This window comes from Rhinolophus hipposideros, assembly GCF_964194185.1.
Source record: "Rhinolophus hipposideros genome assembly, chromosome: 13".
NCBI classification, from domain to species: domain Eukaryota; kingdom Metazoa; phylum Chordata; class Mammalia; order Chiroptera; family Rhinolophidae; genus Rhinolophus; species Rhinolophus hipposideros.
The window spans coordinates 45,293,262-45,307,684 of NC_138059.1; the positions used below are offsets into that span (position 1 = coordinate 45,293,262).

At 42.1% G+C, this 14,423-nt stretch overlaps 1 protein-coding gene and 1 pseudogene across 7 annotated transcripts in view; one reads left to right on the forward strand and one right to left on the reverse strand.

The window, feature by feature from the left end:
• The window catches only part of SPIDR (scaffold protein involved in DNA repair), a 575,751-nt gene that overhangs the window by 493,434 nt on the left and 67,894 nt on the right, over positions 1–14,423 (forward strand). The window lies entirely within an intron of this gene.
• On the reverse strand, positions 2,295–3,163 carry LOC308506873 (BTB/POZ domain-containing protein KCTD1-like; annotated as a pseudogene). The gene has a single exon. The product of its transcript is annotated as a BTB/POZ domain-containing protein KCTD1-like (transcript).

Consider the following 14,423-nt stretch of genomic DNA (forward strand, 5'->3'; position numbering starts at 1 on the left):
TACCATTAGACCCAGGAATCCCTCTTCTGTGTATCTACCTGAAAAGTTTGAAAACATTGATTCGTAAAGGTATGTTCACTATTCACTGTGGCCAAGACATGGAAACAGCTGAAATGTCCTCAATAGATGATTGGATAAAGAAGATGTGGTACATATATACAACAGAATACTACTCAGCAATAAGAAAAGATTAAATACTGCTATTTGCAACAACATGGATGGATCTTAAGAGTATCATTATAAGCGAAATAAGTCAGATGGAAAAAGTCAAGAATCACATGATTTCACTCATGTGGGATATAAAACTGAAAATAATGAACAAACAAGATAAATAAACAGAAACTCAGACACAGGCAATAGTACGGTGGTTACCAAAGGGAAAGCGGGGAGGTAGAAGAGGATAAATGGAGTCAAACTTATGGTGACAGGAGACTAGACTTTGGGTGGTGAACACACAATGCAATATCCAGATGATACATTATACAATGGTATATTTGAAAGCTATATAATTTTATTAACCAATGTCACCCCAATAAATTTAATAAACTTAAAATCAGTTGTTTAATGTAGCCACCTTCATTAATTATCTTAACTAGATCTGAATAATTTGCTATAGTTTCTACATCAATAGTTGTTGCTTCACCTTGCACTTTTATGTTATGGAAACAGCTTCTTTCCTTAATCCTCATGAACCAGTCTCGGCTAGCTTCAAACTTTTTTTAATTAAATTTATTGGGGTGACAATGGTTAGTAAAATTACATAGGTTTCAAGTGTACAATTCTATAATACATCATCTATATATCACATTGTGTGCTCACCATCCAGAGCCAATTCCCCTTCTATCATCATATGTTTGACCCCCTTTACTTTCTTCTACCATCCTCTCCCTTTCCTTCTGGTAACCACTAAACTGTTGTCTGTGGCTACAAGAGTTTTTATTTCTTTATTTGTTTGTCTTGTTCCTTTGTTGTTTTCAATTTTATATCCCACATATGAGTGAAGTCATGTGGCTCTGTACTTTTTCTGTCTGACTTATTTCACTTAGCATAATAATCTCAAGATCCACCCATGTTGTCACAAATGGCAGTATTTGATCTTTTCTTATGGCAGAGTAGTATTCCATTGTGTGTACTCATATGAACCACATCTTCTTTATCCAGTCATCTATGGAAGGACACTTTGGTTCAAACTTTTCTTTTGCAGTTTTCTCACCTCTCTCAGCCTTCACAAAATTGAGGAGAATTAGGACCTTGCTCTGGATTAGGCTTTGTCCTAAGGGAATACTGTGGCTGGTTTAACCTATCCAGACCACTAAAACTTTCTCCATTATCAGCAATAAGGCTATTTTGCTTTCTTATCGTTCATTTGTTCACAGGAGTAGCACTTTTTTTGTTATATTTATTGGGGTGACATTGGTTAATAATATATAAGTTTCAAGTGTACAATTCTGTAATACATCATCTGTATATTGCATTGTGTGCTCACCACCCAAAGTCTAGTCTTCTGTCACCATATATTTGACCCCCTTTACCCTCTTTATCCCCCTCCACCCCTATTCCCCGCTGGTAACCACCATTCTGTTTGTGTCTGTGAGTTTGTTTGTTGCTTTCTGTTTTGTTTTTTTAAACAACAGTTTATTATATTTAATACATTGTAAAATTTGAAAAAAATTGTAGGAAAGCAGCAGACTCAAACTGCTGCAACCCTAACAGATAATAATTCTGACCCCTTTGCAAAACTAATCAGTTCAAAAACAAAGTAATGTTCACATCTGTGAGGCAGACAAAAAAGTGTGACTTCTGTACAAACTACATTTTAAATTTCATGGTTAAGGTCTTTGGAATGCAATGTGCTCATAAGAGTTTTTCTGAAGTCCTACCCAGTGCAGCCTAAAGAGAGACATGAAACCTCCATATGCAAAGAAAGTCGTTTCAAGGTGGGTTGTTTGTTGTTGTTGTTTTAAAGAAAAAGAAACAATGGATGGCTGTTGGCAGTGGAAACTGTAAGGAGCTGTATCCTCACTGCTCATGGCTTGTTTACTGCTCAAAGACCTTGGGAGGTCCAAGACACTTCACAGCCATGACAGCACCAACTGTAGCTACCACGTTTTTCTTTCTTTCTTGTTTTTTGCATTTCCTACCTTTTGATACAGATATATCTCCGTGTGTGTGTGTGTGTGTGTGTGTGTGTGTGTGTGTGTATTTTACAACTCAAAGATATCACTATCCCATTTGTTCCCATATTAATACAGGAGGTGTGGTCTCTATTGGATAAATGTATCTTTTATTCAATTTTAGGTGCAAGACTTGACTGCACATAAATGTCCCATTTTGTTTGTGTTATTTGTTGTATATGTGTTTTTATTTTTGCATGACAAATATATCTGTGGAGTCTGAGGCTCTTGCTTTATCCGGATAATGGAGGGTCCGGTCTCGGGGCATCCACCTCAGTTCCTGTTGCAGGACATGTTTGCTGAACTGAGATGAGTCCATTTCTCCCCCACAAGACCCATGATTTTAAATCCTCTTTGTTGCAATCCCTTGAGGACCTAGACTGAGTTGAAGTGACAGCAACCATTCAGTGGAAACCTGATGAAGTTCATCAAGTCGTGATTCCAGCCTGCTCTGAGAGTTACACATCGCATCCCCAAGCTCCGGAAACAATTCTGTCAAGTATGTGTCATCTCTGAAAGTGATCCTTTGTCCAAGATCTGGGGCCATGCACACCACTAGGCACTAACAGGGCCTTGGAAAGCAAACAGTTTCTCTATCGGGCTTCCATCTTGCCATCTCCAACAACGTGGGCTGAAGCCGAAAATATTTTGCCTCTTCATATAGCAAAGGGTTGTCCTTGAAATCATTGGGAATGAGGAGTTTTGATGTTCTGTAGAAAATTCGTGATATATCTCAACATCTATCCATCTCTGTCAATGAAATAGTGCTATTTGAGACTGTCCACAACAATGTATCATCAAAAAGTCTTCCAATTCTTGATTCAGGGTGTTGCGTGAGGGTGACCTGGCTTCTGGTCATGTAGCATGTGGCTGCCCACATCAATGTGGACTGGCACACTAGATTTCGTGAGTTCTGCTGGGGGAGAAATGCCTTGGTTGCTCTGTGGAGATGCAGATCTAGTGTTCAGAAGTCTTGGCATATTGGGCTGACTATCTCTCTGACAGAGTGGTACGTGGACCCTGGTGAGAGAAAAGGAGGGCCAATGGGAGGATTGGGCAGTCTCACTTCTCTAAGTAATGGAGGAGGAACAATGTTCCTTCCACACTGCCCCTTCATTGCCCCTGCTCCAGTGGGGGCAGGGAATGCCGGTGCTACTTCAAGAAGCTCATGTCTGGGGCTGCTGTTTGCTTTCTGTTTTATATTCCACATGTGAGTGAAATCATATGGTTTTTGTGCTTTTCTGTCTGACTTATTTTGCATAGCTGTTGTGCGGGGTCTCCTGCGGGGTCTCTGGTCCCGATCCCCACACGAGAACGCAGGACATGGTGAGGCCGAAAAGGAACACCCACAGAACCATAGGTAGGGGAGTCATACCACTATGGTCTCACTGGAGGCTGGGTTGGAGACACAGGAAGCAGGAGCCACATGATCTGCAACTTGCTGTCCGCTTCTCTGCCAACCAACCTCACTTGCTAACTGCAATCCACCATGCGAACTGCAATCCGCTCTTGCTAGCTCAGCCACCGTCTTCTTGCTAGCCCCCATTTTCTGCTAGCGTAGCCACAGCAGTTATATTAGTGGCCAATGGCTCACTGGTTACAGCTGATGGCCAACTAGCCACAGCTGATGGCCATGCAATCACAGTTGGTGGCCATTTACTACCTGAGCCAGCACCTTTCCATGTGAGGCCGAGAGCCTGGAAACTGCACTCTTTGGCTCTGTCCCCACACTCCACTCCTACAGGGTCTCGCCTCACAATCTACCCGACAAGCGTCTTCCGCGAGGGTCCCTGAGCAAGGAGCCTGAAGGTGGATGCAGTATCCTGGACACAGCCAGTCTCTCTGAGCACTGCCATTCTCTCTGGGCTTAGCCAGACTTCCTGGACTCAGCCAGGGCTCTCAGGGCACTGCCACTCTCTCTGGGCTCAGCCAGACTTCCTGGACTCTGCCAGGGCTCTCAGGGCACTGCCACTCTCTCTGGGCTCAGCCAGACTTCCTGGACTCTGCCAGGGCTCTCAGGGCACTGCCACTCTCTCTGGGCTCAGCCAGACTTCCTGGACTCTGCCAGGGCTCTCAGGGCACTGCCACTCTCTCTGGGCTCAGCCAGACTTCCTGGACTCTGCCAGGGCTCTCAGGGCACTGCCACTCTCTCTGGTCACAGCCAGACTTCCTAGACTTAGCCAGGGCTCTCAGGGCACTGCCACTCTCTCTGGGCACAGCCAGACTTCCTGGGCTCAGCCAGGGCTCTCAGGGTATTGCCACTCTCTCAGGGTACCGTGCTAGAACAGCAGCGGCTCACATCAAGGTGCTTACATATTCTCAATGGCGGCCAGTCAAGACACAAAAGCAAACATCCGCCAGTTCCACTACATGGTAGTATGTTCCCAAACAGTCAAGCGGTTCATTAAATTAGGGATGGAAGGCAATTCCCCATAGTCCATATTCATTCTCCAGGGCTTTCCTGGGGGTGAGGGATGACCTTGACCTCATCCTCATCTCCCAAGGAGGACTCAGCAAGTGTTTCCTCCCCAGACTACAAGTCCCGCATCCAGGCTGCGTCAGCAAGCACTTCCCAGCCCACAGGACTGCAATGTCCTTCGCTTTCTCCGGCCTCTGCTGGTTGGGGAACCATCCACGTCTTTCCACCCTTCCATAGGGGTCCAGCTCTCCCGCAGCTGCTCCTCCTGGTCTTCCTGACACTGAGTGTTCATACGCACAAACTGCTCCACTGCACTTCGGAGAGCTTTGGCCGGCACTGTACCCTCGCTGCGCCATTTGTCATGCAGGGCGGCCTTTGGGGCCTCTTCTGGGATCTCCAGTCCCTCTCCCCACATAAGAACGCAGGATATGGCTAGGCCAAAAAGGAACACCCACGGAGCCGTAAGTAGGGGAGTCATATCACTATATTCTTGCCGGCGGCATCCGCCTCTCTGCAATCCGCTCTTGCTAGCCACCATCTGCTTGCTAGCCCCCATTTTTTTGCTAGCGTAGCCACGGCAGTTTTATTAGTGGCCAATGGCTCACTGGTTACAGCTGACGGCCAACTAGCCACAGCTGATGGCCATGCAATCACAGTTGATGGCCATTTACTACCTGAGCCAGCACCTTTCCATGTGAGGCCGAGAGCCTGGAAACTGCACTCTGGGGCTCTGTCCCCACAATAGCATTATACTCTCAAGATCCACCCATGTTATTGCAAATGACAATGTTTCATACTTTCTTTTGGCTGAGTAATATTCCATTGTGCATTGTACCACACATTTATGCAATCATCTAGCGAAGGACGCTTAAGTTGTTTCCTTATCTTGGCCACCATGAATAATGCTGCAGTGAACATAGGGGTATATATAGCTTTACGAATAAATGTTTTTTTAAATTTTTCCTGGTAGATACCCAGAAGAGGGATTGTTCCTTTGCATTCACAACTTGGATAACTGTTTGGTGCAAGAGGCCTAGCTTTCAGCCTGTTTTGGCTTTTGACATGCCTTTCTCACTAAGGTTAATTATTTATAGCTTTTGATTGAAAGTGAGAGATCTGTCACTCTTCCTTCACTTGAATACTTACAGGCCACTGTATGGTTATTAATTGCCCTAATTTCAATATTCTTGTGTCTCAAGGAATAGGAAGGCTTGAGGAGAGGGAGAGAGATGTGGGAACAGCTGGTCAGTGGAGTAGTCAGAATATACACATTTATGGTTTAAATTTTCTGTCTTCTATGGGCACAGTGCATAGTTCCCCAAAACAATTACAATAGTGACATCAAAGATCACTGATCACAGATCACTATAACAAATATAATAATAATGAAAAAGTTTGATATATTGAGAGAATTACCAAATTTCATGCAGAGACAAACAGGATGAGAAAGTGCTGTTGGAAATACAGTGCCAATAGACTGGCTCATGACAGGGTTGCCACAAACCTTCAATTTATAAAAAAAAAATGGAATATCTGCATAGCACAATAAAGTGAAGTGCAATAAAACTAGCTATGCCTGTATGACCTATTTCTCCCTCCACCTAACACCTGGCAACCACCATTCTGTGTTATGTCTGTGGATTTATTCTGTATGTTTCATAGAAATGGAATCATGCAGTATGTGACGTTTTGTGTCTTTAACCCATTTTTTTTAAGTTGTCCCATAGTTGCTGGATTTGTTTTGTTTTGTTTTTATTAGTTTCAGGTATACAAAACAATGTGATTTACACCCCTCACAAAGTGATAACCCCTTCGCCCAATCTGCTACCCTTCCAACATTGCATATAGCTGTTACAATTCCATTGACTCTATTCCCTATGCTGTACTCCACATCTGTGACCATATATATGAAATTATAGTTGACATTCAATATTATTCAGCTTCAGCTTCAGGTGTCCAGTGCAGTGTTCAGGCACCTACACTGTCCATGAAGTGCTCTCCCTAATAAGACAGGTGCCCATCTGACACCCTACAAAATCTTTACATTATTGATTATATTCCCCAAACTGTCTTTCATATCCCCGTGGCAATATTGTGGCTACTGATTTGTACTTTCTAATCCCTTTCCCTTCTTTTCCATCCCCACCGCCCTCCCATCCAGCAACCATCCGTTTTTTCTCTATATCCTGAGACTATTTCTGTTTAGTTTGTTCATTTCTTCTGTTCTTTAGATTCCACATATAAGTGAGATCATATGGTATTTGTCTTTCTCTGTCTGACTTATTTCACTTAGCATAATGTTCTCTAGGTCCATCCTTATTGTTGCAAATGATAAGATTTCATTCTTCTTTATGGCTGAGTAATACTCCATTGTATAAAATGTACCACAGTTTCTTAAGCCAGTCATCTACCGATGGGCATTTCAGTTGTTTCCATGTCTTGGCTATTGTGAATAGTGCTGCAATAAACATAGGGGTGCATATAGCTTTTCAAATTAGCATTTTAGATTTCTCTGGATAGATGCCTAAGAGTGGAATTGCTGGCTCATAAGGTAGTTCCATTTTCAATTTTTTGAGATACCTCCATACTAATTTCCGTAGTGGCTGCACCAATCTGCAATCCCACCAACAGTGCACAAGGGTTTCCTTTTTTTACATCCTCGCCAGCACTTGTTGTTTGTTGATTTATTGATGATAGCCATTCTGACCAGAGTGAGGTGGTATCTCATTGTGGTTTTTATTTGCATTTCTCTAATGATTAATGAGGTAGAGCATTTTTTATATATCTGTTGGCCCTCTACACATGTCCTCTTTAGAGAAATGTCCTCTGCCTATTTTTTACTTGAGTTGTTTGGTTTTTTGGTATTGAGTTGAATGAGTTTTTCATAGGTTTTGGATATTAACCCCTTATCAGATGTATCATTGGCAAATATCTTCTCCCATGCAGTAGGATGCCTTTTTGTTTTATTGATGATTTCCTTTGCTGTGAAAAAACTTTTTAGTTTGGTGTAATCTCATATGTTTATTTTTTTCTTTTACTTCCCTCACCTGAGGGGATATATCAGTAAAAAATATTACTAATGGTAACGTCTGCAAATTTATTTCCTTTCTTTTCTTCTAGGAGTTTTGTGGTTTCAGATCTTACACTTAAATCTTTGATCCATTTTGAATTTATTCTTGTATGTGGCACAAGGAGGTGGTCCAGCTTCATTTTTTTTTGCATGTATTTGTCCAGTTTTCCCAGCACCATTTATTAGATAGACTGTCTTTACCCCAATGTAAATTATTGCTTCTGTTGTCATAGATTAAATGACCTTATCGGTATGGATTTATTTCTGGGCTCTTTAGACTGTTCCATGGATCTAAGTGTCTGTTTTTATGCCAGTACCATGCTGTTTTGATTACTATAGTCTTGTAGTATGATTTGATGTCAGGTAGCTTAATATCGCTCACTTTTTTCTTATTTCTCAAGATTGATGTGGCTATCCGGGGTCTTTTATGGTTCCATATAAATTTTAGGTTATATGTTCTATTTCTATGAAAACTGTCATTGGTAGTTTGATAGGAACTGCACAGAATCTATATATTGCCTTAGGCAGTATGGACATTTTAACTATATTAATTCTTCCTATCTGTGAGCATGGTATGTGTTTCCATTCATTAGTATCTTCTTCAATTTCTTTCTTCAGTGTCTTATAATTTTCTGAGTACAGGTCTTTTACTTCCTTGGTTAAATTTATTCCTAAGTATTTTGTTTTTTAAACAATTGTAAATGGGATTGATTTCTTAATTTCTCTTCTGATAGTTTATTATTGTTGTATACAAATGCAACTGATTTTTGAATATTAATTTTGTATCCTGCTAATTTACTAAATTCATTTATCAGTTCTAATAGTTTTTAGTGGTGTTTTTGGGGTTCTCTATATATAGTATCATGTCATCTGCATATAATAACAATTTTACCTCCTTTTTTTCAATTTGGATGCCTTTTATTTCTTTTTCTTGTCTGATTGCTGTGGCTAGAACTTCCAGAGTTTTCTTGTTGAATAAAAGTGATGGAAGGGGAGGTGGCCGGTTAGCTCAGCTGGTTAGAGCATGGTGCTAATAGCACCAAGGTTGCTGGTTCAATCCCCGCATGGGCCACTGTGAGCTGTGCCCTCCTTTGAAATAAAAAAAAAGTGAAAGTGGGCATCCTTGCCTTGTTCCTGATGATAATGGGAATGGTTTTAGCTTTTCTCCATTGAGTATGATGTTAACCGTGCTTTTATTATACATGACCTTTATCATGTTGAGATATAATTCCTCTATTCCCACTTTGCTAAGAGTTTTTATCATGAATGGCTGCTGGATTTTGTTAAATGCTTTTTCTGTATCTATTGATATGACCATATGATTTTTATTTTTCATTTTATTAATGTGGTATATCACGTTATTGACTTGTGGATATTGAACCAAACTTACATACCAGGAATGAATCCCATTTGATCATGGTGTGTGATCTTTTTAACGTATCGCTGAATTTGGTTTGCTAATATTTTGTTGAGGATTTTTGTATCTATGTTCATTAGGGCTATCAGCCTATAGTTTTCTTTTTTTGTAACGTCTTTGTCTGGTTTTAGGATCAGGCCTCATAAAAAATGTTTGGGAGGCTTCCCTCCTTCTGGATTTTTTGGAATAATTTGAGGAGAATAGTTGATAATTCTTTTTTGAGTGTTTGGTAAACTCACCTGTAAAGCCACCTGGTCCAAGGCTTTTGTTTGTTGGGAGCTTGTTGATTACTGATTAAATTTCACTGGTAGTAATCAGTTTATTCCGATTTTCTGTTTCTTCTTGATTCACCCTGGAAAGTTTGTATACTTCTAAAAAGTTATCTATTTCTTCCAGATTGTCTAATTTGTTGATGTATATAGCTGGCTCATAGTATTTTCTTAACGTTTTTTGTATTTCTGTGGTGTCTGTTGTCACTTCTCCTCTTTGATTTCTGATTTTATTAATTTGGGTCACCTCTCTCTTTTTCTCAATGAGTCTGGCTAAAGGCTTGTCAATTTTGTTTGTCTTTTCCAAAAACCAGCTCTTGGTTTCATTGATTTCTTGTTTGCTTGTTTGTTTACTTGTTTGTTTGTTTGTTTTGGTCTCTATTTCATTTATATCTGCTCTGATCTTTATTATTTCTTTCCTTGTACTCCCTTTGGGCTTATTTTGCTGTTCTTTTTCCAGTTCCCTTAGATGTAGCATAGATGGTTGATTTGAGATTTTTCTTGTTTAACCCATGTTTTGCTGGATTATTTGTCTTCTTATTATTGAATCCTAAGAGTTCTTTTTGTATTCTGGATACAAGTCCTTTGTCAGATATTTGTTTAGCAAATATGTTCTACTAGCTTGTGGTTTGTCCGTTTTTGTTTTGTTTTGTTTTTACCCCTTTCTTCCACCTCCGCCCCCTCTAAACTCCGGTTCAAGCCATTATTTCTCAGCCTAGTTGTGTAGGACGCAGCTCTCTGGCCTATGCTGGTATTTATAAGCCTTGCACTCCCGCCAGCTGAGGCAGTCTGTTGGCTGCTCACAGCAGTTCACGGCAGCTCTCGCCAGCTGCCGGCCACTCACGCTGGCTATCAGCCAACTCATGCTGGCCACCAGCCGCTCACAGCGGCACACGGTAGCCCACAGCAGCCCAGGGCAGTACACTCCAACCTCCGATTGCTCACAGCAGCCCAGCTCCAGGGAGAGTTGTTGTTCACAATCTTTGCTGTAGAGCATGCAGCTCACTGGCCCATGTGAGAATCAAACCAGCGACTTCGGTGTTAGGAGCACGGTGCTCCAACCACCTGGGCCACCAGGCTGACGCCCTGTTTGTTTTAATGGTGTCTTCTGAAGAGAAGTTTTAATTTTGATAATGTCAAGATAATAAATTTTTAAAAAATAGTTTCAGAGGGTAAGGGGGGTGGGGGGTGGAAGATGAGGGTAAGGGGGATCAAATATATGGTGATGGAAGGAGAACTGATTCTGGGTGGTGAACACACAATGGGATTTATAGATGACGTAATACAGAATTGCACACCTGAAATCTATGTAATTTTACTAACAAATGTCACCCCAATAAATTAAAAAAATAGTTTGTGTTTTTATGTCTTAATTAAGAAATATCACTCTGGGGACAGAATCCCAGAGAACAGTTTCCAGGCTCTCAGTCTCACGTGGAAAGGTGCTGGCATGGTTATTAGATGACCATCATCTCTAATCAGATGGGCATCCGCTGTGGCTGGGTGGCCATCAGCTGTTACTGGTTAGCCATTAGCCACTAATATAACTGCCATGACTATGCTGGAAAGGGGTTTGGTTGTTTCGCAGAAAAGCAGATGGTGGATTGCGCATCGTGTGGAGCCTGCTTCCTTTGTCTCCAACCCAGCCGCCAGCGAGAATATAATGGTATGACTCCCCTATCTATAGCTCTGTTGGTGTTGCTTTTTGGCCTCACCATATCCTGCATTCTTGTGTGGGGAGCGGGACCCAAAACCCCACATTACACATGGCACAGCGAGAAGGCTATGGTACTGGCCAAAATCCCCAAAGGGGTAATGGAGCAGTTTATACATATGAAAGTTCAGTTTCGTGAGCAGGGTATGGTGCCGGCCAGAACTCCCCAAAGGATGGTGGAACAGTTTGTGCATATGAACACTCAGTCTCTGGAAGCCTGTGAGAAGTGCACGCCTAGGAACAGGAAACGCAATCTGCTTGGGAGAGGCGTGACCCCTCGGTGAACTCGTGGTCCTTTCAAGCCTCCAGATGGCCTGCTGCCCTATTGGCCAAAGCAAGTGTTGTCTGCCTTTTGGTAGTCTGCTGCTGCCGTAGCCTCCTGGAGTTGTGGATGTCTTGCACCGGGGCCACTACCCACTTGGACACCTGGCTCAGTAAGCGGGATTCTGGCCAGGTGAGAATGGTGTCTGGCTCTGGGCAGGACATGTGGCCCCCACACAGACTGTGGTGCCCAGTGGCTGCTGTTCTCATGAGCTGAACCCCTGTGGACAGGTGGGGGGACATGGATGACACTGACCAGCATAGAAAAAGCTGTTCAGCTGCAGGAGAGCTAGAACCCCATGGAGGGGTGGAAAAACGTGGATGGTTCTCCAACCAGCTGGAGAAAGCGAAGGTTGTTGCAGCCATGTGGGCTGGGAAGTGCTTGCTGGGGTGGCCCAGATGCGGGACTTGTAGTCCCAGGAGGAAACGCTTGCTGAGTCCTTGGTGGAAGATGCAGGTGAGGTCGAAGTTGTCCCTCACCCCCAGTTTGGGAAGGACTTGGAGCCCTCACCCAGCGGAGAGGGCACACGTTTTGAGGCCATTGCACAACCCTGGCAAATAACTGTGGACTGTGGGGAGCTGAATAAGATGCTGCTGCCTGTGCATGCTGCAGTACCTTCCAGTCCTGATTTGATGGACAGCTTGACTGCTTGGGAACTTACCACCATGTAGTGGAACCGGCTGGTATTTGCTTCCTGTGTCTCATCAGGCCACCAGCGAGACTGTGGTGCAGCGAGACTTATTGGGGTACAGGCGGATGTTTACTTCCTGTGTCTCGACCTGCCGCCATTGAGAATATGTAAGCACCATGGCTGTGAGCCATTGTTGTTCCAGCATGGTACCCTGAGAACCCTGGCTGTGCCCAGAAAGTAGTTGCACATGGAAGGTCACCCCCTGGGGCGTTACTTGAACTGGACTGAAACTTTTTCTCATGAGCTGGTTCCTGACACAGGGCCCCTTGCGGATGACGCTTGTCACATAGATTGTGAGGTGAAACTCTGGAGGGGTGAAGTGTGGGGACAGAGTCCCAGAGAGAAGTTTCCAGACTCTCAGCCTCATGTAGAAAGCTGCTGGCTCGGTTATTAGATGGCCATCAGCTCTAATCAGGTGGCCATCAGCTGTGGCTGGGTGGCCATCAGCTGTTACTGGTTAGCCATTAGCCACTAATATAACTGCCATGACTACGCTGGAAAGGGGTTTGGTTGGTTGGCAGAGAAGCAGATGGTGGATTGCGCATCGTGTGGAGCCTGCTTCCTGTGTCTCCAACCCAGCCGCCAGCTAGAATATAGTGGTATGACTCCCCTATCTATGGCTCCTTTGGTGTTCCTTTTTGGCCTCACCATATCTTGTGATCTGGTGCGGGGAGCGGGACCAGAGACCCCGCATTACAACCACCTAATCAAAAGTTACAAAGATTTTTCTCTTTTGTTTACATCTAAAAGTTTTAGTGTTTATATTTGGGTCTATGATACATTTTGAGTTAATTTTTGTGTAAAATTTGAGAAAGCAGTTAAGGTTTTGTTTTTGTTGTTTTGCATATAGATACCCATTTTTTTCACTACCTATGGTAGCAAATGAAACAGGCTAAAATATGAAACAGGCTAAAATTGGTTGGGAATCTGTCCTGGAAGTGATTGTGTCCTGTTTTTCACTCTACATTGTTTGTGGTCACCCCGCTGTTACTCTTGCACATTGTGTTAAAAACAGGTCTTTTCTGAGGAATGTTCTCATCAAGAGGAAAGATATCTAGATACTGACATCTGAGAACCTGATCACCCATGTGTTGCTCATGGCTAACAACATCCACCTGCCTTATTCTTAAGTAGGAACATACAGTAGGATCACTGGGGCCTGAAGAAAACTTCTTAAATGAAGGTACAGATATTACAACCATGAAACAAATGAAGACACTATCAAGGGGCAGAAAAGCATCTTTCAAAGCTTAAAAGAGAAGTCTTAGAAGTTAAAAATATGAAAACTAGAAATTATTAAATACCTAATTAGAAGTATTGGAAAACAAAGCTGAAGAAACTCCCAGAAAGAAATGGAAAAGAGGAGAGATAAGTTAAGAAAATTATAGGACTAGTCCAGGATGTTCAATAACAACAATGAAAGAAGAAAAAAAATGAAGGGAAAGGAATATCAAAGAAATGACTCCTTCCACTGTGAAAGAGCCTGCCCTTTCACTCACTTAGTGCATGGAAACTGATCAGTATCTATGTACATCACCATGCAATGTCAGTGTCCTGGGAACTAAAACAAACCTCAGCTCCTGGAGAGAAGGGAGGGGAAAAAATCAGAATTGGACTGAGAATGGAAAAATTATTTCCAATCTAAAAATCCATAGCCAGCCAAACTGCCCATAACGTTTGAGGATAAGTTATTGACAATTTCATGAATTGTTTCAAAATTTTATTTTCCACTCACTCCTTTTTGGTAAGCTAGAAGACGTGAGCTACTAACTTGAAAAAGTCAATTAAGAAAGATACAGGATATGGGAAATAGGAGCTCCAACATAATAGAGCAGCAAAGGGACTACCCCAGATTTTCTGACGCGATCTCACAATGACTACTGTGCCACAGGTATATGCTAATCAGTTCAGACTTGAGCAGAGCAGAAGGCTCCAGGAGCCTCTTCAGGTAGAATACCTGTGAGGTTCTGCATGCTACAGGAAGATTTTAATAATTAACAGATTTGGAATAGAATTCATGGTAAGTACGTAGATAACTAATTTTAAGATGTATATAGGAAAGGAAAAATAATCATGTTTTATAAAGGTCATAAATTTCCCATAGTATCATTGTTGTCAATAAATTTTAATATATGACATTTCTTTATCAAGTTCAATATACTGTCTCTTTTCCACTATGATTTCATATTTGACCTAAAAGTTGAAAAGAATGTAATTTGCAAATATAGGAGGGTTCTTTTAAGTACATTTTTTTTTTTGCTTGATTTCTCATTTAATTATATTGTAGGCAAAGAAAGTACCCTATGCAATACTGGTTCTTTGAAATTCATTCATACCTGCCTTATGG